This window comes from Rhinolophus sinicus, linkage group LG12 (genome assembly GCF_036562045.2).
Source record: "Rhinolophus sinicus isolate RSC01 linkage group LG12, ASM3656204v1, whole genome shotgun sequence".
Lineage (NCBI taxonomy): Eukaryota > Metazoa > Chordata > Mammalia > Chiroptera > Rhinolophidae > Rhinolophus > Rhinolophus sinicus.
In genome coordinates this window covers 63,217,680-63,241,994 of record NC_133761.1, presented here as the reverse complement: position 1 = coordinate 63,241,994, position 24,315 = coordinate 63,217,680, and the positions used below count along the sequence as shown (strand labels likewise).

General features: G+C 37.5%; 1 long non-coding RNA gene across 1 annotated transcript; it reads left to right on the top strand.

Annotated features, from left to right (window-relative positions):
• Positions 1–1,863: 1,863 nt before the first annotated feature.
• On the top strand, positions 1,864–11,973 carry LOC141567795 (uncharacterized). Its single transcript, XR_012490635.1, has 3 exons — positions 1,864–2,023; positions 2,986–3,209; positions 11,891–11,973. It is a non-coding gene; the product is annotated as an uncharacterized LOC141567795 (long non-coding RNA).
• Positions 11,974–24,315: the final 12,342 nt, after the last annotated feature.

Sequence of the window (24,315 nt, the reverse complement as noted above, 5' to 3'; positions counted from 1 at the left end):
GTGCCCGAAAGGAGGGAAATGAGAAATATTTCAGACCAGCACCAATGACTGCTTTCAAATGACCACCTGTGGTATCCAAGAGAAAAGAATCACGTGGCTCCTTTCCATTTAAGAAGTGGAGCTGGAAGAAAGTCACAGATGCATGTGCTGTGTCAGGGTGCATTTATACCAAGGTAAGCTGCAGAGCTGAGTGGAAAGCATTGAGCTCAATTATTCTGCTTAATGAAGGAAGGGAAATGCAAAGGGGAGAGCGTCTGGAGGGAGAGAGGCTGAGTGAGCTTCATGCATGTGTGACTAAATGACTTCCATGAAGACAGGCATCTCATATTTATAACCATTAGTGCTGCTGCGAGCGAATCCCCAGGGGAGCCCAGAACTTGTATAAAGTCTGTCACGACTCAAAGTGCCTTTTATGAAAGTTTGTTTGTGTTTGATTGATTGTTTTTGAGGAAATTAAAGGGGTGGAGGTGCACATCCGTGTATGTGGGGGAGGGAGGGAGGGAGGGAGGGAGGGAGGGAGAGAGAGAGAGAGAGAGAGAGAGAGAGAGAGAGAGAGAGAGAGAGAAACTAAGTTAAATTGAGAAATAGATCCAAGGACATGAAGCCAGTGTAAGTCCTAGGAATTTTCACTTATTGGACAGGGTGTCGAATTACCCACAGAATCTGGCTCGGATACTCAGAACAATTTTATTTACAAAGGCCCGAATGAGTTCAGCTGGGATCTGAACAATATTTCAATATGTTCGATAATAATATATTACCTCTTTGTGCTAGCTCAAAGTGCCTGCCTGTTACCGGAGACCAACGTAAATGTGAATTAGACACTGTATAGAATGCTTAATAACCGAGAGAAACTGAACACATTTTCTATATTCACAACACAGGAAGCATGAGAATTATATGAGAGAAAAAGTGAAAGTATATTTTGCATCCTTATGTTTTTCCAGACTAATTTCCCTCCATAACCAAGGGAATGATATTTGTTATTTATGGTCTACCTGTGTTTTGGGTGAGCGGGAACGGGATCATTTTTAGTTTCAAGTACCTCTTATTTTTGACATCAGCCTTTAAATTCACAGCACTCTGAATTGCTAAGAAAAAGCAATTATCAGCCTAGAAAATTATGCTCTATAGGACGAGAATAATGTTCTTTAAATTCTTTTCCACACAGAGGATTTTCATCCTATTTTTCTTTTTTTAATGAAACATTGCGTGAAACTTAAAGGAGGTCTTATTTTTTAAGAACACCAACATACACTATTTAATTTTCCAAATAACTCACGTCACCACACAAACTAAACTTTACGTTTAAAAAGATGTTTGTAAGAAGAAGTAAATGTGCCCGTTTTGAAAATGTTCATTGAGGAACGGATGTCCTTTCATCTGGCTTCTGACATGTGGGAAGACCAGATGCTTGTAGGAATGAAACAGACACTCAGCCTTTAACATGCGCCCTCTGCCAGTGTCTCCTCTTGGGTCCTCACGTAAGGGTGCAGATCTCTACGTGGCTGCTGTGTATCGCAGCCGCCTGCCTTCTGGGGTGTATCTCTTTACTCCAACTGTGTAGTCTCTTCTTTACCCTGAACATGCAGCATGGAGGGCGATGGCCCCTACACCTTCTGTCAGCTCAGCACACGCGGGCTTCACGCCTGAGAAAGTGAAGCTTGGGGTGTCTAAATAAGTGTTCTAAGTGGGCCATTTCGGTAAATTGAATGGCAGTCAATGACCCTTTCTACTACTCCCTTCCCTTCATCTATTACCGTTACTTCCATGTGGGAGGTTTTAGCTCAGGGCGGAAGTTACTGAGAAGCTCACAAATGACAGACATTTTAAACTCTCTTCCTCCTACAGCCCCAAACTACGGCAGGGACCAAACTCTCTAAGCATCGAACAAGGAAACACCGTTTTTCCGTGTGCAACTTTCGTGAAGAGATCCAAACTGATAGAACATTTCAGAAGGAACATGCCGATGTCGCTTTATAAATACGGATCAAGTGTTCAATCAGCCGTCACTCTAAATCAGGTGAAAGCAAAGTTGTTTCAGTCCTACCATGTTTCTGTGTGCTCATGCTTAACTTTGCACATGTGGATGAAAAACACAGGCTGGAAAGCGTGATAAAGCTAATTACTGGTTTTGATTCCTAGCTCAGTATGTCCCTACTGTATATTGAACTTACGCCATGGGTATTTGGAATTTTTCTAATTGTTTATCAAATGCTTTACACCCCTAAGTTATTTCGCTGTGACAATTTGATAAAATGTGTATACTGGTTTTTTGAGACATTTACCAAAAACAAGAAAAATTCCTAAAAATCAAAAGAAGCCAATTTAATTTGATATGGCTAATAACGTTTTTCTTCTGAAATGAGCCATACACAAATTTCATAAGCCTTTAAGAAAGATTGTTTTATATCTTTCATGACAGTTGTTTTATGGGTCTATTTTTTTCATTGGCACTTCAAAACCTAAAACCACTGCTAAAACTCTGCAATCTCAACTCCAAGTAAGACATTAAGTTCAAAATATCATTGTACCTAAGTAATTGGACCAGCATTTTATATGCTTTCATGTTTGCTACAGAACACCTTGAAAATTTTTATGTTTATTTCATATGTATCAACATAATTGGATCAACTTTAGTGTGACTTGGCTTTGTTGTTACAATGATGAAACACGAAAATGTTGTTATATATCTCTTATTATAAAAGTTTCTTCCCACTTTAAAATTATACACGAACATACATCTATATCAATATAAACACATATATAGCAATTTTTTTTTATCGTTCCTTATTGTTCATTGGTCCCTTGGTTCTGCTCGGTCATCTGCTACGTCCTTTTCTGTCTGAGAATATGAAAAAGAAAACAAAAGTAATACCTTTCCTAATTTACTTTTGGTTTTAAAAGAAGAAAGTACTATTCTTCCACTTACTGGGGGTGGCAACTAAAGGTTCTTTTCATGTTTTGCTTACCTACTACTTCCAGTTGAGGGAGATACATGAATTGTTGGAAGCATGGCATGTAGGAGTTACCTCCTGTACCAAGTGCAGTTGATACAGATGAAGAAAGCAACATGTGATGAGTTCTGAAGTAAGGGCTTGCGAATGAAGGAGAGAAGACTGCACGTCTGCCCTAAGAGAAAAGGCTGTTGAAATAACCCTTACTTTGGAGCAATCTTTATTGGAACCAAGAGCAAAGGTAGACGGGAGGTAGGTAAACCAAGTTGCCCCTTTGAAAAATTACGTCCGTTTAGGTTTAGAATGAGACTCTGAAAGAAAATCTGCCTTTATTCTTTTGAGAAATTTAGGGTTTGCAGATAACAGCAGTTTGGGCTTTACCGGTGGCATCCGTTACCGTGAAATTTTTCGGTCACCTATAGGAACCAGGTTATGTTTCTCAATGAAATATCACCTTTTGTGAGAAATGAATCATGAAACAGGTTAAGATAAAGAGGTTGAAAATTTAAAGCCCAAACCAATCACATCAACGTGAGTGATAATAGCTAATGTGTGTATGGCCTTTTTCTCCCTAATCTATTGAGTCACACTTGTAGACCCCTGCATTCTTAAGGAACAGGTTATATAAAATGGGTAATGTTGCCTCATATTGTCATGATTCATTTTCATGATTTAAATTGTTTTTTTTCACAGATTGCTCTTAGGACCATTTAAAAATCATGTTTGGGAAAACTAGATAATACTTAATGGTGGGTCTGGAACTTTGAGGCCCTTTTTTTCCTAAAAACTGGGAAGATATTTCCTGTTCCTTAAAAATTATATTTTTCTTTCCATCGGTGTTGCTCTCTAAATGTTTGGGGTCAGAAGGGATTACTGTCTGATAAAAAAATTGGGATCATTCCTTATATGTCAGGCAGTTTGGTAGAAAGATTTCAGGAGCTGTCTAACATCCAGTTTTCTATCACTTAGGATTGTCATTAAATGTCTCTAACTGCAGGTTTATTCATTTGCATACCAAGGAGTGGGCCAGACCATCTCTGTGGTGCTTCCTTTATGACAGCATAATTCTTATGAACAAAAATTGTTTCATTTATAGACACTTGCTTTTTATTAATAGTAAAAAGTTTCAAATCTTTATAAAATTTAATATTCAGCAATAAATCTATATTTCTCATCTGAGGGTGTCTATTCCTTCTCTAATATGAAACATAAAATAATATGAATTACATGATATATTTATGGGGATGAATATCAGCTAAAAATGTGACTGGGCAGTAGCTTAAATGAAATTCAGATAATTTATTTTAAAAAATGTCTTGTTCTATAAATAATGAGAATGGTAACTTTTTTTCTCTCAAATGTATTTACTTAGTTCAAACGATTGCGTTTTAATGAAAATATATGTCGCACTTTAAAGTGTAATGATTGCAAGTTTACATTTTTATTATAAGTGAGTTATTCTGATTTTCTAAATTCTCATAAAACTTAAATTGAAGAGGTATAGTTCTCAACATTTGTTTTCCTCCCTTTGTCTCTTTTGTGTGGTGTTTGTACCGAAACAAAGTTACTCATCTAAATCCGTTTCTACTCCTACCTCAGCCACCCTACACCTGCCACCAAATCAAAGTACTTGGAGCTAAATAAACACAATGATTTCAAAAGAAACATAACTTAAAAATGTAGTAGAGTAGGCTATTTGTTTAATGTCATTGTTGTGATGAAGGGAGTTAAAAGAAAGAAAAACTCTGGAAGGAGAAAAGTAAAGTAAAACAAAACTGTTAAGTAAATTTTAAATTAAATTGTGCCAGAACAACTTGAAAACACCACATATTTAAATCATTTACTTGACTTTTCTAAACTCTGAATTTTGATCATCACAAATTTAATATCTATTTTAAGATAGTGTATTTCTCAGCATTTGATTTATGAGAATTATTTGTAATTAATTTTAAGTGTTGCGAGTCTGGTAACTTTAGGTGTTTCAGGCTTAGCCTGTCATCCTCGAGATATCTGTGGACAGAAAATGGGCATTTAAAATATTGGTGTCTTGTGTTGCCACAAAGTGTGAGAACTCTTAGGCTTTTGCATATTATTTCAATCCATATGCTTATTTAAAAGTATCTAGATTATTCTTGGTGCCTAATAAACCCTATGTAGCTGAATTTTAAAGTTTAAAAGCACACTTTCCTTGTTTTAGAAGAAGGGGCCAGTTTTCTGTTTCATTCTGGAGGTTCAAATCTTCTCACTTCCAAGCTCTTCCAAGAACGAGTTGGGCAATGTGATATTGGTCAGACTGGGCAGGCAATTGGCTCTTTTATCTCCTAACAATTCTTGTAGTACGTGTGCTATTCAGGATCAGTGTCTCAGCGTGAATAATGGCAACCATTTTAATTGTCTTCCATTTAGACTTTAAATTCTCTGCTTGATTTGCTGATCTAATTATATTATGTCCATATTCATTATGGGTTGGAAGGGTTTTAGTATGTTTCCTATTGCTAGGATCAGATGATGACTCACATATTTCATTAAACCCACATGACTGCTGAGCAAGACTGGGCTCTGAGAAGAGGCAGTATCCTCATAGAAAGTGACGTAACTGGTTTTGTTAGATCTAGATACATATTCATAGGACTACACGTATTTCCAACCCAACAGAGTGTCTCTTGTGAGTTATCTTAGATGCCCCTTTGAGTGTTCATTCTAAAATTCAAGGTGTGAACCTCTGGGTGGCTCTTACGGGTGCGCGTTCATTATTCCATCTCCTTTGCTATAAAGTGACTTCCTTGGTCTAAGGCAATGCTATTTAGTGTGACACACCAGTCAAGCTGTCAGGACTTGCCTAGTCCTACTGAGGCAAGGACGAAAAACATCACTGCAGAACAAGTTTCAATTGCTGTAAGGATGAACCATTGATCCCTATGTCCAGTGGCTCTCGGACCACTAGGTAATTCCCTTTCCCACTGTTCCATTGCTCTGATTGATAGCCAGGATCGGGAATATATTTACTGTATACGGCATATGTGTTCAGTGCAATTTCATGGACCTCACTCGATGAAACTCAGTTTCTGGTTTAATTCTGGAAACTGGGTCCGAGATGTGACTTAGTTTTGGAAACTTGTGGAAGGTTTGTGTTTTTCTGTTGTGGGGTCTGACTTCAACCTTCTGCTCACCCATTCTTGGTTTGTTTTTGTTTTTGTTAGAAGCCAAGCAGGACCTCCATGGCATGGCTCATCAACTCTTTTGCCCTTACGATCATCGTGCTCTGTAAGCCACTGCAACAGGCCCTGCAGGGCTGGGTCCCTAGTTGCCAGGTAGATATTGTTGCTTGTTATTGTCATAAAGCCCACTTTACCTCTGACACCATCTGGCCGCTGTTTTGCTAGAACACCATCATTCATAAAAATGATGGAGCCCAGTTCCATGATAGCATCGCAGAGCATGAAGCCTTCCTACACAGAACAGCCCCTGTTTTCTCAGTTATGTCACTGTGTACTCTGCCATTGCTTTAGTGAAGGGAGGGTCCTCTGGTCCGTCCCAGGGAACGTAGCCATCTAGGGGACATCTGGTGTCAGGTAATACATCGTTAAAACATGCTCACCTGTTGGGGCCTCCTAATCTCGACCTCAGTAATCTCTCGAGGCTATTCCAGCATCCCCAACTAATTTACTGCTGCCAACCATCACGTCCAAGATCCTGAGAGCATTTCAGAAAACTGAAAACTCCAAATGTCTTTGCCAACAAATTAAATATGGAGTCACTAGAGACTCAGGAGAGGACCCGCCTATCAGTAACTTTTCCTGTATCCAATCTTACATTCCGCCACCCTGCAGTTCTAACGCTCTCAAGAGTCTCCCTCACATGGGCTCCCCTTATCCTGCTAACACATATTGACCAGGTCTTCCAGTTGGCCTGGCGAAGAAGCTGCTTCTCCAATAGATAGGAGATAATAAAGGGTGGGAGGGGCAACTATCTCAGGGTCTCCCTCCTTCTCCATGAGTGCCCTGACTTTTTAGCATAGGTGAACAGAATCCGTTCAGTGTGCCCTCATGCTCCTTAAGAGTAAAATATTTTCAGATGTTGCTACTTGAGAGCTGGCTGCCTGGAGCCTCTCATTCTTCTGTGTAAAGGCTTCTAGGGAAGAGAACTCCTCAGCCCTCACAGGTTCCTAACCCTCACATTGCGAAGCGCTCGAACTCTTGCCTAAGTTCGTCCTTCATCCACTTCTGCTTCATCCCAATCCAGCAGAAGTGAGAATTCTAATACCTGTGAGGCCACAGCATACAGGGTCTAACGTGCCCCCAGTAACATAGTCTCCATTGTCATCCAAGTAGCAAAAGGACCAATTCCACAATCTTTCCTTCAGGGCCACTTCGGGTAGCAACCCTCTTAGTTTCATTCCCTCAAAAGGAGACCTAAGAGAAAGACTTGATTGTACGTATTTTATAAGGGAGGTGATCCAAGGAAGCACACGTGAAGAAGTGGAGATAGTTAAGGAAAAGCAAAAAGCCAATAATGGGGTGTGCTCTAAAGTGGGTAACTATTGTGGGAAGCTGGGGGCCAATACCACTGGAACATTCTGAGAAACATACGTCATACTTCTGCCACTGGAGGCTGGGGAAGCTGGGACCTGTATCCATTGTCCCCCTTCCTCTACTGTTTGAAGACAGAGCCCAGGAGGTACATTGTTAAATGAAGAAGAATAACCTGTGGATTCAGAGAAAGCCCTAGACAGCTAAGGGGGAGGCAGGGACTTAGGTGAGAAGCTACCATTGTGCTGGAGTCACAGCAGCAGTTAAATATAAAGGGAGTGATGAAATATAATGAGGAGCATCAACAATGTATGTTTTGTGTATTTATTAAAAGATGCTGCCACTGCTCAAAGCTTTTGCAAATGTTCATTCGTAGTCATCCTTTGCTTGTGTGCACTTTGGAACAGGCTCTGCTCAAGGGACCAGAAAATGCCTCTCACTGGACTGGGAGCAATAGAGCTCACCATACTAGAGTTAAGAACTGACGGTGGCAACTGGTAAACCTCTTTTACGTGTGTGGACTTTTTCCCCCACAAAACTCTGTTCTTAAGTCCATTTGTGTAGTGACCCAGTGACCAGTATTAAGGGTTACTTTTTTGGTGTTAGGAATAGTCAGCTCACTTTTACTCTGGTGTGCAATTGTGTTTTTCACTCTGGAAGCTTTTTAAGTCAAGTAATGTATCTACGTATATTTAGCATGCTTTTCACATGTGAATTGGATCTTCAGGATGCAAATTGAATCCAGGATGCAAATGAGAACCCCAGAGGGTTGACTGAGAAGAACAGGAAGAAGGGCACAACTATTCTTCTTCAAGATTTTCACTTACTCTTTGATTTTCTGCAGTTTGAATATGATAAGTCCAGGTGCAGAGTTCTTGGTATTTATTATGCTTGGTGTTCTCTGAGCTTCCTGGATCTGTGATTTAGTGGTTGTCATTAATTTTGGAAAATTTTCAGTCATTTTCTTCAAATATTTCTTCTGTTTTCTCTCATTTTCGTCTCCTGGTATTCCCATTACAGGTTTTGGGGTATGCTATTTCATCTTTTTAATTCTTTTTTTAAATTTCAGTTTTGGAAGTTTCTACTGCTATGTCTTCTAGCTCATAGATTATTTTCTTGGCTACGTCCAGCCTACGGATGAGCTCATCAATTACGTTTTTCACTTCTGTTGCAATCTTTTTGATTTCTAACATTTCCTTTTGATTATTTCTTGGAGTTTCCATTGCTCTTGTTTCTATTTCTCATCTGTTCTTACACATTATTATTTTTTCCATTAGAGTCCTTCGTGTATTAATCATAGTTGTTTTAAATGACCAGTTTGATAGTTCTAAGATCTCTGACATTCATGAATCTGTTTCTCATGCTTGATTTGTCTCTTCAGAGTATTTTTTTTTTACCTTTTAGCAGCGTGCTTATAAGTCTTTGTTGAAACAGGCATGATGTATCAGGTAAAAGGAACTGATGTAGATAGAGCTTTGTTCGAGTCTCTTCTTTTGTTTTGGGGTGTCCCTAGAGACTTCTTAAGTCAGATCTGTGCCTTGCAGTTCTTTTAGCTATTATCCCCTGCTATTTTACAGGAACCCCATTGATGACGTGGTAAGCTGAATGGGGAGCGGAAGCATTCTGTAGTCCCATGATTTAGTTTCTGTCTTTTAGTGAGCTGGAATCTGTTATTTCCCTTCCCTCACATGGAAAGCTAGAGGGGGCTGGGTTTGATGTTTTCCTACCTCCAGGTTACTTAGGCTCTGGTATAACCCCAGTGGGTTAGTTAGGCTCTGGTAAAATAGTTACCTTTCAGGGCGGGCCTTGTTAAGGGAAGAGGGACTTCTGGGCATAATTCAAAATGGTTACACTTCTGCACCCTGTGCTGAAAGCACTAGAGAATTATTCTGTGCTCTTCTTAGTAAGAATATGATAGGGCCAAATGTGGGAGCGTCTGTAAGACTGGGTCCCTTTGGAGTTTTTCACTGTTACACTAGTCTACACTGAACCTCTAGCAAGCAGTCAATTACATACTTGACCCTTGAGGAACGTAGGGGTGAGGAATGCTGTCATCCCCCCCATTTGAAAGTTTGCATATAACTTAAGTCAGCCCTGCACATACACAGATTCCCAACTGCCTGTCAAACATACTCTTTCTGATCCATGGTTGGTTGAATCTGTAGGTGCGAAACCCAGAGATACAAAGGCTGACTATATATTTATTGAAAAATTCCACATATAAGTAGACCTGTGCAGTGTAAACCCATGTTGTTCAAAGATCAACTGTACTTTAAAATGTCCCTAGTGATATTGGCTCCAGCTGTGAGCTTCTGTTTTTGGAAAGTTGTGACTATCTGTACCCATCTGTCTGTCCAGTTATTGGGGCAACAGTTTCCCCTGTGACTTCAATCCTGATGGATCTAAGAGTTGTTAAATTTAAGTTTATTCAGCTTTTTTCTTGTTGTTAGAATGGAATGATACTTCCAAGCTCTTTACATACCAGACTGAAAATCTGAAGTCATTTTTATAAGTATTTTGCCAAGTTATTAAATCTTCATTGCTTTCTCATTCACCAGTGATGTTTTTGGAGAAACCAAGACAGACATAATACACGAGTCAAATAATCACAAAACAGAAACAGAAACAAAATAACAAGAGAGAATTGCTAAGAATTAAAGGATGGATGAAAAAGAAGTAAAGGAAAATAATTAACATCCTCGTTATTCTACTTGCTAAATTCTATTTTCAGGATGATAGGCTAATGATACGACATCTAAAATCTTCATTCAATTTTCCAAGTACACCCAAAAACTTAGTGACCCTCAAGAACTTTGCTTAAAAGTTAAGTTCTCAAGAACTTTGTTAAAAAGTCATTTCCCAGATTAGAACAATGGATACTTTTCTGCCCATTGAATGAAGATGGTCATGCTTTTTTATATTGTAATGTCAGATGCTCTGCTTAATCACACAGTTACTCTCATAAAAATATGCATAGCTTACTGTACTTTTTCTGATTTCTTGGTAATGATAACAAGGAGGTAAAGAAATAAAATTGTTTTGGTTGGGCAAAATAAGAGAAAGATATGTAAGTTTGTATTTTCCATCTTCCGTGATGCAAGTAAAATGTCAGAACAATTGGAATAAATGTTATCATGCTTGGCGCTAGAATTTCTTCCACCTACATCATCTGACAGTCTGCTTCCGATGAATTCCCCCTTGCATTTCTAAATGTGATCACTGTTTTTGAAATTGAAAGAGGAGAATAAAAATCAACCAGAGAAATGGCATACATCCTTCCACTGGGGAGACACTAATAGCTATATCTGGGAAATTTTTATACAGGAAAAAAAATTACACCATAAGCGATGACTCATATGACTATAAATTAGATTAAAAACAAATCTACTGTAATGAAAAGAAACATGTGTAAGGGTATTTGAGTGAGAGAAAATACATTTTATTCAGGTCTGGTTGTTTGGGGAGTTTTCGGAACCAATTGAAAAGATCCTGTAAACAGTTTACCCTTTTTCATAGCATGAGTTTTATGCCGTAGCACTGCTGTTCACGTTCTCTAAACACCCTGACTCTATTTCTAAGTGTTAAGTGCTGTCTATTGTATTTGCAGTGTTTGGCACTGTGAGCATTCTTTTTTTTTCTGTATGTGTCAGTCCCTTCAGGACCAGGCACAGACTCCACTGTTTCTCTATATCATATCTTTTCACCTCCATCTGACAACTGTGTTTTGTTCCACACATACCCTGCCAAAGGGGACGGTCAATAAAGTTATGGAATTGCAATTTTATTTAAAATATTTCTACAAGGTAAAAACCTCTACCTACTTATTTTTCCAATCGAGGTTTTCATTTATAACTTTTTTTTTTTTTTTTGGCTTGGATGGAATTTAGATCTCTATTGATGAAGTTAACAAAATGTTCTCAAAAAGATAATTATTTTAACCTGTGAAAAGGAACATATGCTGTTTGATAGCACTCTATCAATTTCTTGAACTAAAGATAAATAATCTAGAGTGAAATATAACTCATTGCACTTATCTAATAGAATGGTTAGTACACATGCCATTATTCTGATGGGGTCTGAGCTTTTTGTAAAAAAAAATTCTAAGCAGTTTCTTAACAATTGGGAAAAAATAGTATGTGTAATTGTTGAATAATTTGTAGCCTTCACTATAGAAAATTAGAAACCAGAGATATTATTTGTCCATTTAATGTTTTTATGTGTCTCAGGGATTTATCAAACATAATACAATACATCTTTTTGAAATGTATTTAGGTAATTTAAGTTTTAAGTTGTTAACAAGTTAAGACAGTCTGCTGACTTTTTCAAGTAGCATATCACACACAAAAAGAGATTTAAAAATGAAAGAAAAAGATATTACAGTGCTCACTGTTTTGTATTAAATAGAAATGGAGCCCACTCCAGTTTCCTGGAAACATTTTCCTGCTATGTAAGGGACTTGGCCTTCTGAAATTCAGAAAGAGGAGAACGTGAGTAAATGTTGCTATTGTGACCCGATTACTTTTCTTATTAGATTCCTGATTCTTCTGCTGTTCTCCCCCCACTCAGTTTTCTCAGCTGTAAAATGTACTTTTCTTCCAGGGCCCTTGTGAACGTCAGGAATATATTCATCAATTATCTAATTTATTCTTAGCACATAACAGGTGCTCACACAATGGGGTCGCTACGGTTGTTATTGTTACAATTTATAGTACTTATTACGCTTTTAATTTTAGCAAATCACTGTCATGAATTACTCACAATTAATCTTGTTTGAACAACATAATTCTTTTAAACTTTTATTTGAATGTTAGCCATCTAAGACAAGAATCTCATTCTTGAAGCTTTAGTTTTATTCAAAGATTCTTTGTCTTCTAAGACACCACATTACATGGTGACTATCCACACCTATTAGGATGATAGACTCAGTCCCTTTAATCTCAAATTCATTGGCTCAGAGATCAAGTACAACTTATTGATTTACGTCTAAAATATCAAAACAACAAAACATTTTCTTATTTATTTGTTTATTTATTTATTTATTTATTTATTTATTTATTTATTTATTTATTATTAGTTTCAGGTGCACAAGACAAAGCAAAACTTAGACGAACAAAACATTTTCCACTATTATTTTGTTATTTATGAAATTGACCAGGACCTTAATGTGACACAATTTATCATTATGCCTCGGTAAAATCCTATACTCAATATTTTACTTGAATAAGTGAAAATAAGCAAGGTTTTTATATTGTTTCAGATTACTGAAAAGCTTGATAGATGTATGTTAGATTTCTAGGAAAACAAATGGTATTAAAAATGCATACAGATATCAAATATTGAATATTTACTTTATTGCCTTGTTTGTACATTTTGCTGTTACCTCGTAGTATGATTTACAGAGTATTGCATACCCAACAAACACAAAAAGAAGGATTGCATTTACAACATGCTTTCAACTAGAAGAAAAAAGGTTTCCTGATTCTAGACTTTATTTGTAAAGAATATTACAAAATGCTATTGATAAATATAAAAGAAAACTTGAATGCATGTGTTCTTGCGTAGAGTAAAATTGTAAAGACAGGATTTTTAATAAGTATCTTACAGGTTTAATGTACTTACCAAGATGCTCTAGAGCCATACAGCTAATGTCTCACTTGAAATACACGCTTCGTTAGTTAATGGGTGTTTGAAAGTTAACCCATGTGATGTTGCTGTCTCTTTTTACCCAGCTTCACAAAACCTCAATGTCCTCAAGTTTTAATTTCCATGAATTATATTACTAGCTCCCAAATAGTCCAGCCAGTAACGAAGGCAGAGTCTGTAACTGTTTAGTGTTTCTCTCGGTGCCTTCTAAGAAATCACCAAGTCTCATTGTATCTGATTCTCAATTGTTCTCCAACCCATCCTGTCCTTTCTGTCTCCAATACATTAGACCAGTTCACCATCATTTTTCCTGAATTACCACTGCAGCATTTTAATGATCTCTGCCTCTTGTCTTATTTTCCTCTAATCTGTTTTCCTCAATGCCAGCCTTCATGACCTCTCGAGAAAAAAAAAAAAAAGTTCGATCATGGCCTTCTCCTGGTTCATAAACTTAATTGTTTTCTTTGAGTCTTAGCATTCAAACTTCTTAACATGGCTTGTAAGTCCAGAAACATCTGACCCTTGCTTACATCTCTAGTATCATCCCTTAATATTCCCTTCCATATTCTCCAGTTTTAATTATAGTGGATTTTTTCTGTTTCCTGAAGGACTTAAGCTTTTTACTGCATCCTGGGCTTTGTAATAGGTTCAAGAGCTTGACTCTTCATAGAATTCATATATCATGCAAGTCAGCCATTTAAAATGTGCTACTCAAGGGATTTCGGAGTATTCACAGATTGTGTTGCAGTCACGAACTCAATCAATTTAGGAACATTTCATCACCTCCTAGAAGAACCCCCATACTCATTGGCAGTCGTTTCCTGTCTCCCTGCGGTGCCCTCCTCCCCACCCCACCCCCTATAACCCTAGGCAACCACTAATCTGCTGTCTGTTTCGACTGGCCTGTTGTGAGCTTGTCGTCTATGGAATCACACAATTATGGCTTGTGTCTGCGTCCTTTCACTGCACGTAATGGTTTCAAGGATCACCTATGTGGTAGCATGAATGAGTCCTTTATTCCTTTTCATGCTAAATAACATTCCATTGTATGGATACTATAGCACTTTATTTATCTCTTCATCAGTTGCTAGGCTTTGGGGTTGTTTCCACTTCTTAGCTGTTATGAATAGTGCTGCCATGCACAGTTGTGCATTTGTGTGGACATATGTGTTCCGTTCTCTTGGAGGTATAATTTTCACTGGAATTGCCATGTCAGATGGTAACTCTACATTTTCCCTTTTAGGAAACTGCCAGGCGGTTCTCCAAAGTGGCTGCGCCATTTTACATTTCTAACAGCTGTGCACAAGTGTTCCACTTTCTCCACATCCTTGCCAATACGTGTTATGTTTGTCTTCTCAGTAGTTCCTTTTATTTCTCCTGGAATACAATCTCCTGTAAGCTAACCTCCTTCTTTCTTTTTCCAGAGGGCTGTGATTCATCCCTTAATTCTTAGTTCAAATATTACTTCCTCAGGAATCTGTCTCCGACATCCAAATGTCAGGTGTCTTCATATCGCCGATTGGCATGGCAACAAATATTTATGAAAATTTATTGTACTCGGTAGTCTAATGGTCTGAATTCCAGCCACACTTTAGTTCTGTGAAGCATTATGGATGTTTTTTTCCCCCCCTGCTGAATCTGAGCATCTGGAACAATATCTAGCACCTAGTACATGCCGAAACAGTTACTAAATGACGGATGGATTGAAAATCTGGTTCCAAGATCTTTTATGTTTCCCAAACTCAGCAACCATTGACTCCCTTTCCAGTCTGTCCTTCAGTCTCTTTCCAGCCACGTCATCCACAAAGCCCCCCTCACAGTCTCCATCCTTTCTCTTGCTCAAAGGCCCATGATGTTACAAGGTACCAGCCATTCTCAGAATCAAGCAGGTACCTTCAAATGTGTAGACTTGGGCTATCTTTTCCTCATGTGTCTGAAATGCCATCTTTCCATCTCTCTCATCTGTATAATTCTGCTCACTATCCAAGGTATGTCTTCATGCCACCTGGCTTTTAAAACAGTCTTGAACGTTTCTTATATGTCTGGTCTTGCAGCAATGAGGACGTCATGTGTGTAATATCCACAGGGTGTTCAAGACAAAGGCAAAAATATCACTTCACACATCCTCTTCCTGAGGATTTTCATGTCAGTGTGGCAAGAGATTCGTTGTGGTAACCATAGGAAAGAAAGATTGTCAGGCAGATAAGTGACCCCAGAAAGAAGGCAGCAGTGACCTACATCTCAACAGTAAGCCACACCTTTACTTTCTGTTGTTGTTACGAAGCCTGATATCCGTGATGCTTATCTAACGAATGATGGTGGTAGCTTATTTGCACAGTTTTCCTTCACGCTTCCTTTATGCATTTTATTATCTCCTGTTAGGTTGACTGCAGAATGGCTTCCCACATTCAGCTTAGTTTTGAAATATTGAAACTTTTTATGGCAGAAATAGAATGTAATTGCTCCGAATACACATATTAACCAGTAAACACAGAGAATGACACAAACTTGTCAATAGATAAGAGAAGGCAGAAACAAAACCTAAAATTGCAGCTCCTAATTCTGAAGGCAGGTAGACTCCAACCTTGATTTGATATGTTGAGTGTGTTTTGTGAATTGTAGTAATGAGAAAAACCTCACAAGTGCACACAGCCTATGTTTTATTCATTCTTTGTTTAGTCATTCTTATCATCTTTTATGGCTGCAATATCTTCCTCTTAGATTAAAAATAAATCATTCTTCTTCGATTGAAAGAGTATTAAATCTTTATTTTGTCAGCAGTTTATGCCTATTAGCATACGAGTATATTTGAAATGAAAGAAAATGCTGTGCTCCTTTCTTTGATAGTATAAAAGGTAATTAGATTATTTGCTAAGAAATTACTTTTCGGAATTAACTCACTTCGTCGTTATTATTTTCCCCTTTGGCAGGACTTCACTGATTTAATATGCTTCCAATAGTTTTGACAACAATATGAAATTTCCATGGTGGAACGTGTCCATGTTTATACAGGTAGAACTTTAGAAATCATAGGAACAGATAGATACATTTCTGAACATTGCAATTCCCGGGAAAATCTTCCTCTCAAATGATCTGTCTTATTCATGTAGTGCTGCAATCCCCCGGTGGTGTGAAAGGAAGTGGGTTTCTATTAGTTTTCTAAACTGCAAGGAAGGCACCACGTGTGTGGGGACAGTGACAGAATAATACGATGTGTTTGTTGGCAGGTTGAATCAGGGCAGCTACCGTGTGCTGGGCCAGCTTGCTCTCCCCTCCTTGGCAACTTGTCCGTGTAGAGTGTATCTTTATCAAAACCTCTAATTTATGTGGACTTTTTTGGGGGCTGTAGTTACAATAAATTGCCGCTGTGGCTTCCATGCCAAGCCATCTTGACCTGGCCACCTCTTGCCCCTTTTGGTCTCCCAGACATAGGAAGTCCCTTGAAGAAGCACCTACAGTATCGTAGCTATGAAAGAGAACAAGTCCCTTTTTGTTCCTAAACACACAGGCTATTCCTTTTGGGGTTCAGTAGCCATGCTGGCCCCAGAGCCTGCACGGTCCTCACCTACCCCAGCTTGGACGGGTGGAGGCCATCTGGGTCGTCCTTGAAGGGACAATGTTGCAAAAGTGTCCAGGCGCTTCCGTAAGTATGAAGTTGGCTTCACTAGTCCCAGTGCTGTACAGCTGACAGTATGTGTCAAGTCTGCCTCCTCAAGCTGGCATCAGTCCTAAACTGATGGTCTGTAATGTGTTCTGTGGACGAGCAACTGGCTTCCAGGTAGACATGTCTCCAAAAATATAGGTCGCTTCTAGTATACCTTTTCATCCTGTGCCCATTTCACTCTGTAACTCTTCAGCATCATTCAAAATATATCATGCTAGCACGGAAAAGGGTTTGTGGACTTGGAGGGGAGTCAGAAGAAATCTTAGTGTTATTTACCTTCTCACTTTGATACATTTTTTGACTGCCAAACAAAGGTGTGGATGACATTTGAAGTTCGGTGAATTGATTTGGAAGAAGATTTTTAACTAATTCTAGAAGCTTTTAAAAGTATGAGTGGGTTTTGCACTGCAGGTGGTGAATGGCAGCTGTTTGGGCAGAATATGAATGAGAATATCAGACACCTCCACATTATAAAAGTTTTGAGCATAAAATATGTTGGGTTTGATATACGGAAATGCATATGAAATTACCTATTACTTTTTTTTTCCTTTCTGTTTCTCTCTCTCTCTCTCTCTCTCTTTTTTATAAAGTTCCAGTTATATTTCTTCTGTGGTTATAAATTAATTTAAGATGAAATATTTTAGATAAAATTAACAGTTTGAATTAAAAAACCTAAATAAGCGCTTTCATCAGTGATATAAATGTAGCTTTAAATGTTTCAAACTTTGTACTTTTCATTTGCCATTTTGATTAGGAAAGTAATGGAGAGGTGACATTGTCATTGGAAAAACTCTGAATTTGAGTTTGAATCTGACTTCGAATCCCATTTCAACCCTCATCACCTGAAAGTACTTGTAGTTAAGCTACATGTGGATATTTGAAATAGTTTTCAGTGTAAAGTCTTGAAAAAGTGAATTTCTACTTTCAGCTTATTCATTCATTCATTCATTCATTCATAAAACGTTTTCGATTTCTACTATGTATGAGACCCTGTGTTGGTTACAAACATGGATAAATGTTTGTATACCCAACAAACACAAAAAGAAGGATTGCATTTACAACATGCTTTCAAACTAGAAGAAAAAAGACTCTTCAATGAGCCATTTCTCTAGGGAGGGTGACAGGATGTCACAAAAAACTGTAAATATGTACAGAGAATAATTACATCAGAATGTGATCAATGCATTTTTAGAATTTAGAGCATTTCTAACAGTCAGGAGTTGAAGTATGAAAAGGGGGAGATCACTATACATTGAGAAATGTCTAGTATTTCTGCAAAAGAAAAGAGATGGGGAGTCTCAAAGAATAATATACACCACGATTTGGAGAATAGAAAGTACGGAGTATGTGCCGAACACTGCCCAGTTTTCACGAGTTAGGGAGTAGGGTTGAGATAAGGCAGGAAAAAATTCCAGCAGTACATCACAAAGGCAAAAATCAGGAGATGTTGAGTAGGCCACACGATCAAAATAATATTCTCGATGACAAAACGAAAGAACTTGCCTGTACTCAGGAAGGGCTATGAGTTTTGAACATAGTGGATATTAAACAAATATTAATTGGATAAATGTCTTACCTCATTTAATCCCCCAAACAATTAACATGAAATGGGAATAATTATTTTCATTTCACAGATGAGAAAACTTAGGAGTAAAAAGTAATTTGCAACTTGGGCCAATTCACACGGCAATGAAGTGCGAGGACAGAGGTTTGAGGTCAGCTTCCGTACATTCCAGTTTCAAAGCTCATAACCATGACACGTGCCCATTGCTCCAGGAAGGGAATTCAAATGCCATGATACTTACAGGTGCAGCGCTGTACTTGTCACTAAAGAACTAGAGTGCAAAGCAGAGAAACCAAGTAAAAGTAACGATGGACCAGAGTCAGTGTCGGCTGGAATGCAAGAGTAATCTGATGCACAGTTGATAATTCACTGCTCTGAGGTCGCCACCCTGCCTGACTGTTACAGCTGAACTCGGGTTGGGACTGTGAGCCCGATAGGTCATTAGGTCAGTCATAACTAGTACAAAAAGCTTTCACACTCTCTTCATTACGTGGATTCATTTGTATGGAAATAGCAGTTTGAGTCATTATTCTGTAAACGGTTCTCCTTATCTGCTCCGTCCAATCTGTCTGTCACTGATTTCTTCCAGTCCATCTGGTCTAGGCATAAATCTATTAGTTTATTTTGACTCATGACTTTCAAAAAACAATGAAGGATAAATGAGATGAATGCAACCCACATTAAAAAAAATCTAGATACTGCTACTTAAACAGTTCAATACATATAAGCACATAAGTATATACCATATATAAAATCTATAAGTGAGATACTTTATAAACAAATACATAAGCATTTCAATATATACATCCTGTGATACCTCTATCCCCTCAGTCTGGATGTGGTTCATTTTTACTCAGTTACCAATAGTTCAGTGCAACATGTATGTAGTTCTGCTGACATAGTACAAATATAGTATATATTTGAATAGAACTATGTATATTTTGTGTTAAATAGACTACTAATGAACTATATCACTGGGAAAATCTTAGTTCTAAACTCTCAGTTTACAAACGAAATACTGAAATTCAAAGCAGCATACCCTCTCCTGAACCGTCTGTCTTCACCACATTTTTAAAAAAGCACTTCAGAAAATATTTTTTATTTCTAAACATATCCCATGCATTCAGATTTCCGGACTGTAGTTGAGGGCAGGTAACTGAAACCATGGAAAGCAAAACCGTAGAGAAGGGGAAACAGTGGGCAAGACAACATTTTGGTCACAAGATAAAAATGGATAATGTTCAAAAAGGCCAGGGAAGACAGGCCTTTACACAAAAGATATTTGCTTCTTCAGTTCATGCCTGTCTTTTTGTTTACAGGGGTCATAGAATTATTTAAAATGTTAGTAATTGTAATGGACATTAAAGAGTCGTTCAGAAGTTCACATACTTAGTGCCATGCACGCTACTTATAAAATAGTTTTTACTATGTATCAGTCTCCAAGTCACAATTACAGTAGATGTTTCTAGAAATGTCAACTGCTTTCTGGTGTAGATTCACTCCATAACACCAGTAGTAGCTTGTAATTGACATTTCACTATTCTGCTTCAAGCTAAAGACAGATGGGTGTGTATGTATATGTCTGATATGAAAAGCAAGGGTTTTACCAATGTTTTTTCCAAATCAAATTGTAGTCAGATTTCACTGGATTTTTGAAAAGGTGTGCATCTATTTTTCATTTGTACTGTGGTTTTTTTTTTCTCTTCTCTAATTGCATCCTGACTCAAGGGGTTTGCTTCCTAGATTATTAAATATGGCAGCAGGCAACTGGAAATTAGAATTTCAATATAACAGTTGTCTCTTTTAGAGGCATATAGAAATTGGTGCTAAAACAATAATACAGTGATTCGATTAACAATACTTCAGTCTGACATCTGTCTCGAGAATTTTAAATGTGAGTATTAAAGTTAAGATCAAATATATGGTTGTATTTTAATTTACTATACCGCTTGAAATTATGAAACCATAATCAACTCTGAGTATGATGCCTGTTGAAAAGAAGGTTAAAATGATGCCTATAAAAGGTCATTTAATATTCATTTCTAGCACTAATCATTGCCTGACATTTTAAAAGATGGGGAAAAATATTGGATGAAATAACTAAAAATTAAGTCTGTTCTTAAACTGGACACGTTGGCAATATATTTGGGTAAGGGTGGTTTTATAAATAAGATCATTAAAATGCCTTTAGTTAATTGTAATCTTTTGAATTTGCAAAGTGTGCTTTTTTCAAGAAGCTTAGAGTGCACTTTTAATATCTTTGTAGTACTACTTCACAGTAACTCTGTGAAAAATGAAACAGAGCTCTCTGAAAACATCATTGCACAAAGAAATTCTCTGTGGGATAAATGACCTAACATTGAATAAATAGCCCCCAAAATCTATGGCTGCCTCTGTCTGACTCAAAGTATACACTCAGATCAATGGTTCCATTGAACTTGGCACTGATCTGAAATTATCTGATGTATTTGATCAATTTGGGGTGCAACATTTTAAACAGGGGTCGTCAATCATGTGTAATTTGTCATCAGTTCAAGTATCCCAGCACTTCTCATATGTTTATGATATATCATGGTTGTTCAATAAATATTTCATACCTGAAAATGCCAAAGAAGGTTACACACACACACACGGGCAAAGTTAAGGAAAATCCTCATTTAATCATTGTTACTGTTTTCTCACTGCCCTCTCCTTCTAGGAATAGGATTAGAGGACGAGGATTCACAGTTCCTTTCTACCTGTGGGTTAGCCCTTGGGAAATTGCCCTGTTTCATGGAATAAGAGCTAACATGTATTGAGTGCTGATTCTCTGCCTGGCAGTCATCTAGAGTCTCCTGATACAGTCGTTCATTTAATGCTCTAGAAACTGTGTGAGAGAGGTAACGTTATTGTTACCCTTTTTTATTGTTATAAAACAGGCACAAAGAGATTATTTGTCAGAGTCAAAACCCTGGTACGAGGCAGTGATCGGATACTATGCTTAACACATATACACTCAATAAATGTAGTTATGGATTCAGTTGTTTAGGATTATTAGAAAAGAAAATGGTGTAGAAAAACCAAAAGGACACAAATACATACATTTGCTTAACTGGCACTGTTGCCGTGCTATGTTAGAACTCCGCCAGGATATACCAGAGGAGTGTAAATAAACAAATTGGGAAAGAACTCCTCATTCAGAGTAACTTCTGTTTAGCTGTGGCTGTCGAGGTGCTGCTCAACTTCTCAGTATACTGACTAAGAAAAGCCAGGAACAAGATAAAATCTTCAAATAACCATAAACACTGAAATAGAAGCAAACCACCACTAGGTAAGATCTCCGTTCTATTGAAGAAAGAAGATCGTAGAAAAAAAGCACTTAACCCAGGTTTCATTTAGTGGCATAACCCGACTTTGAGCTCACAGAAAAGAAGCTCACTAAAATCATCCAAGAAGATGCTGTCTTTGTCACAGCTTGAGTTTTGTTCTTCTGAAGGAAGCGTGGGCAATCTCTTCTCCAGATGCCAAGGGCTGGTTGTGAAGTAGCCACAAGATTGTCTTTTCCTGGGCTCAGATCACCATGTCTCCTGCTCCAAGTACTCAGTATACCCACAACCCCCCTTTTTTTCATCTAGGCAGAGACTTCAAAGCCCAACAAACTACTAGGAACCACATTGTAGGTCAGGGTTACCCTAGCAGATGGGGTAGACTATGGAAGGAAAGAGGGAGCTGCCAGAGGCAGAGGCATCCGAGATTTTTTATACCAGGAGCCAAATGCTACAGGAAGTAACCAGCTGGGCAACATGCCATGCGCTGCTTTTTCAGGCATTACGGCAATTCAGATCAGCAGAGAAATTGGAGCATGTCTCTGAATTAATAGTTTGTAGGCTCCTTTATAGAATCTGAAGAAATTCTTTTATATGCTCAGTAAGGTTCAAGGAAATCAGACTTCTTTATCAAGAAATGTAGCAAATTATTAGTTATTCTTATGTGAAAGGAAGAGGGTAGGAATCAGTTGAGTGATCATAGGCGAGACTATAATTCTATGACACTCTTCTTCAAGTAATTTGATTTTAAGATAAACGGATCAGCCGATGTCTGCCACACTGTTGTAAGAATGCAATTTCAGTCCTGTTCAAATAAATAAACATGGGACGTAGCCAGGAAAGCAATGTGTGTCGGTTGCCATGCTTTAAAAAAATACTAGTAGAAGTGCATAGAGCATTGTGTAGATGGTAGTCACACATAGCACTGGTAAAACCAGTGACTGTATGAACGAGACAATACAAAGGGTTGCAAATTCTTAGAGTTTGTTATCCTACAGGCTGTCTCTTCATGTCCATCAGAATGAGAGTGTATTCGTTGAGAGCATCACAAAAAGTTTGTTGTTAAGTGTTGGGCCATTTCCTGTAATAATTGCTTTTGCTGCCTCCAGGTTGGTTTTTAAAGCTTGAATTATGAATATTTCATATTATATTATTTTCACATTCCATGTGCATACCTCATGCAAATTAACTTTCTTATAGCCTCACGCTGACCTTTACCTCATTGAAAGAAATTAAATTGTAAAAATGAATCTGCTTAGGAAAATCTGTTGCAGAAAATGTCTCTTCTACATTGTTGAGGGTGAAGATGCCTTTAGCTAGCTTTCCAAGTCATCAACCCTATTACATAATGAAATAAAAATTTAGTAACGGGTAAAAAAATTAAAACGTTAAAATATTTTGCTCAGGATGAAAATGAAATAACGCTGTTTAAAATGTTGGCATACTGCAGAAAAAAAGTGCCTGAAACAATTAGCTCTTAATATTTCAGGGTTTGGGGGTGCTTTTCATACTATATACTGACATACTTGACATTTTCTTCAGGCTGCTTCAAATTGGGGCGACACATTGAAACAAAGACATTCCGACTCTGTAAATATCTGAAAATCCCTGGTGTGTACTTGCAATAACATATTCAAATATTAAGAAACAAAAAAACATGTTAAATACCTAGAAACAAAAACGATAATTGTCTTGCATGTAGTTACCACCAATAATAGACTATTTTTTGTTTTCTCTGAGTGTCTTCGGGTAGCTTTTTAATCGCTGGTGATTTCTGAGGAAAATAAAACTGCAGGTTGTGAATTTTCTGTTCACGAAATCTCAGCTGCCTCCTAAAATTTTCCGTAACCTTATGATGCCTGGAGGTACTGATGTCTTGTATACCAAAGAGGGAGAAAAACTCTGGGCTTCCCGTGCTCCATTTATTTTATTCACACTGTATCTTATTTCAAAACTCTGAAATCATATTACGTGGACTTTACTTCCTTTATCTAAACATCTGATTTAATTTTCATATTAAAGTGTTCTTGAATGTAATGTCATGCATGGAATAAAAAACAAGTATTGGTGTTTATTTTCACACCCAGGAATAGTTTTGTGTGTAAGCCAGGTTTAAAGGGAACAGACCTATAAAGAGAGAGTTTATAGACTTTAGAATAATCTCAAGACACTATTACTTCACATAATTAAAATTATTATTTGTCTCAAAGATCAAACCATTGATATTTATCTACATATGTGTATGTATAACCCCCTGAAAACTTCTTTTATCTAAAAATCTTGGCAAAATAGACACCTGCAGAAAAAAAACAAAACAAATAAACAAAAAATAGAGAAGAAAATATGCCCTAAGTTAGTAAAAAATAAGTAAATGGGCTCAGTGACAAGGTTGTTTCCTTCAGGATCATGTAATTTTATTTAGAGAACGTATTTATTATATTTCACAGTAGTCTTAAGGATAGTATTGAAAACTAAAATTTTGTGAGTTGTATCTTGATCTTTCAGTGAATTTACTTCATAGTTTTGGGTGTTTTTTAGGTGTTTATCAGGTGTTTTTTAGGTGTATATCAGGTTGTTTTTTTCTTGTTGTTGTTGGTTGCTATTCATTGATCAGTGTTGTTGACATCTACTTTTCACTTTCCGATCAAAAATT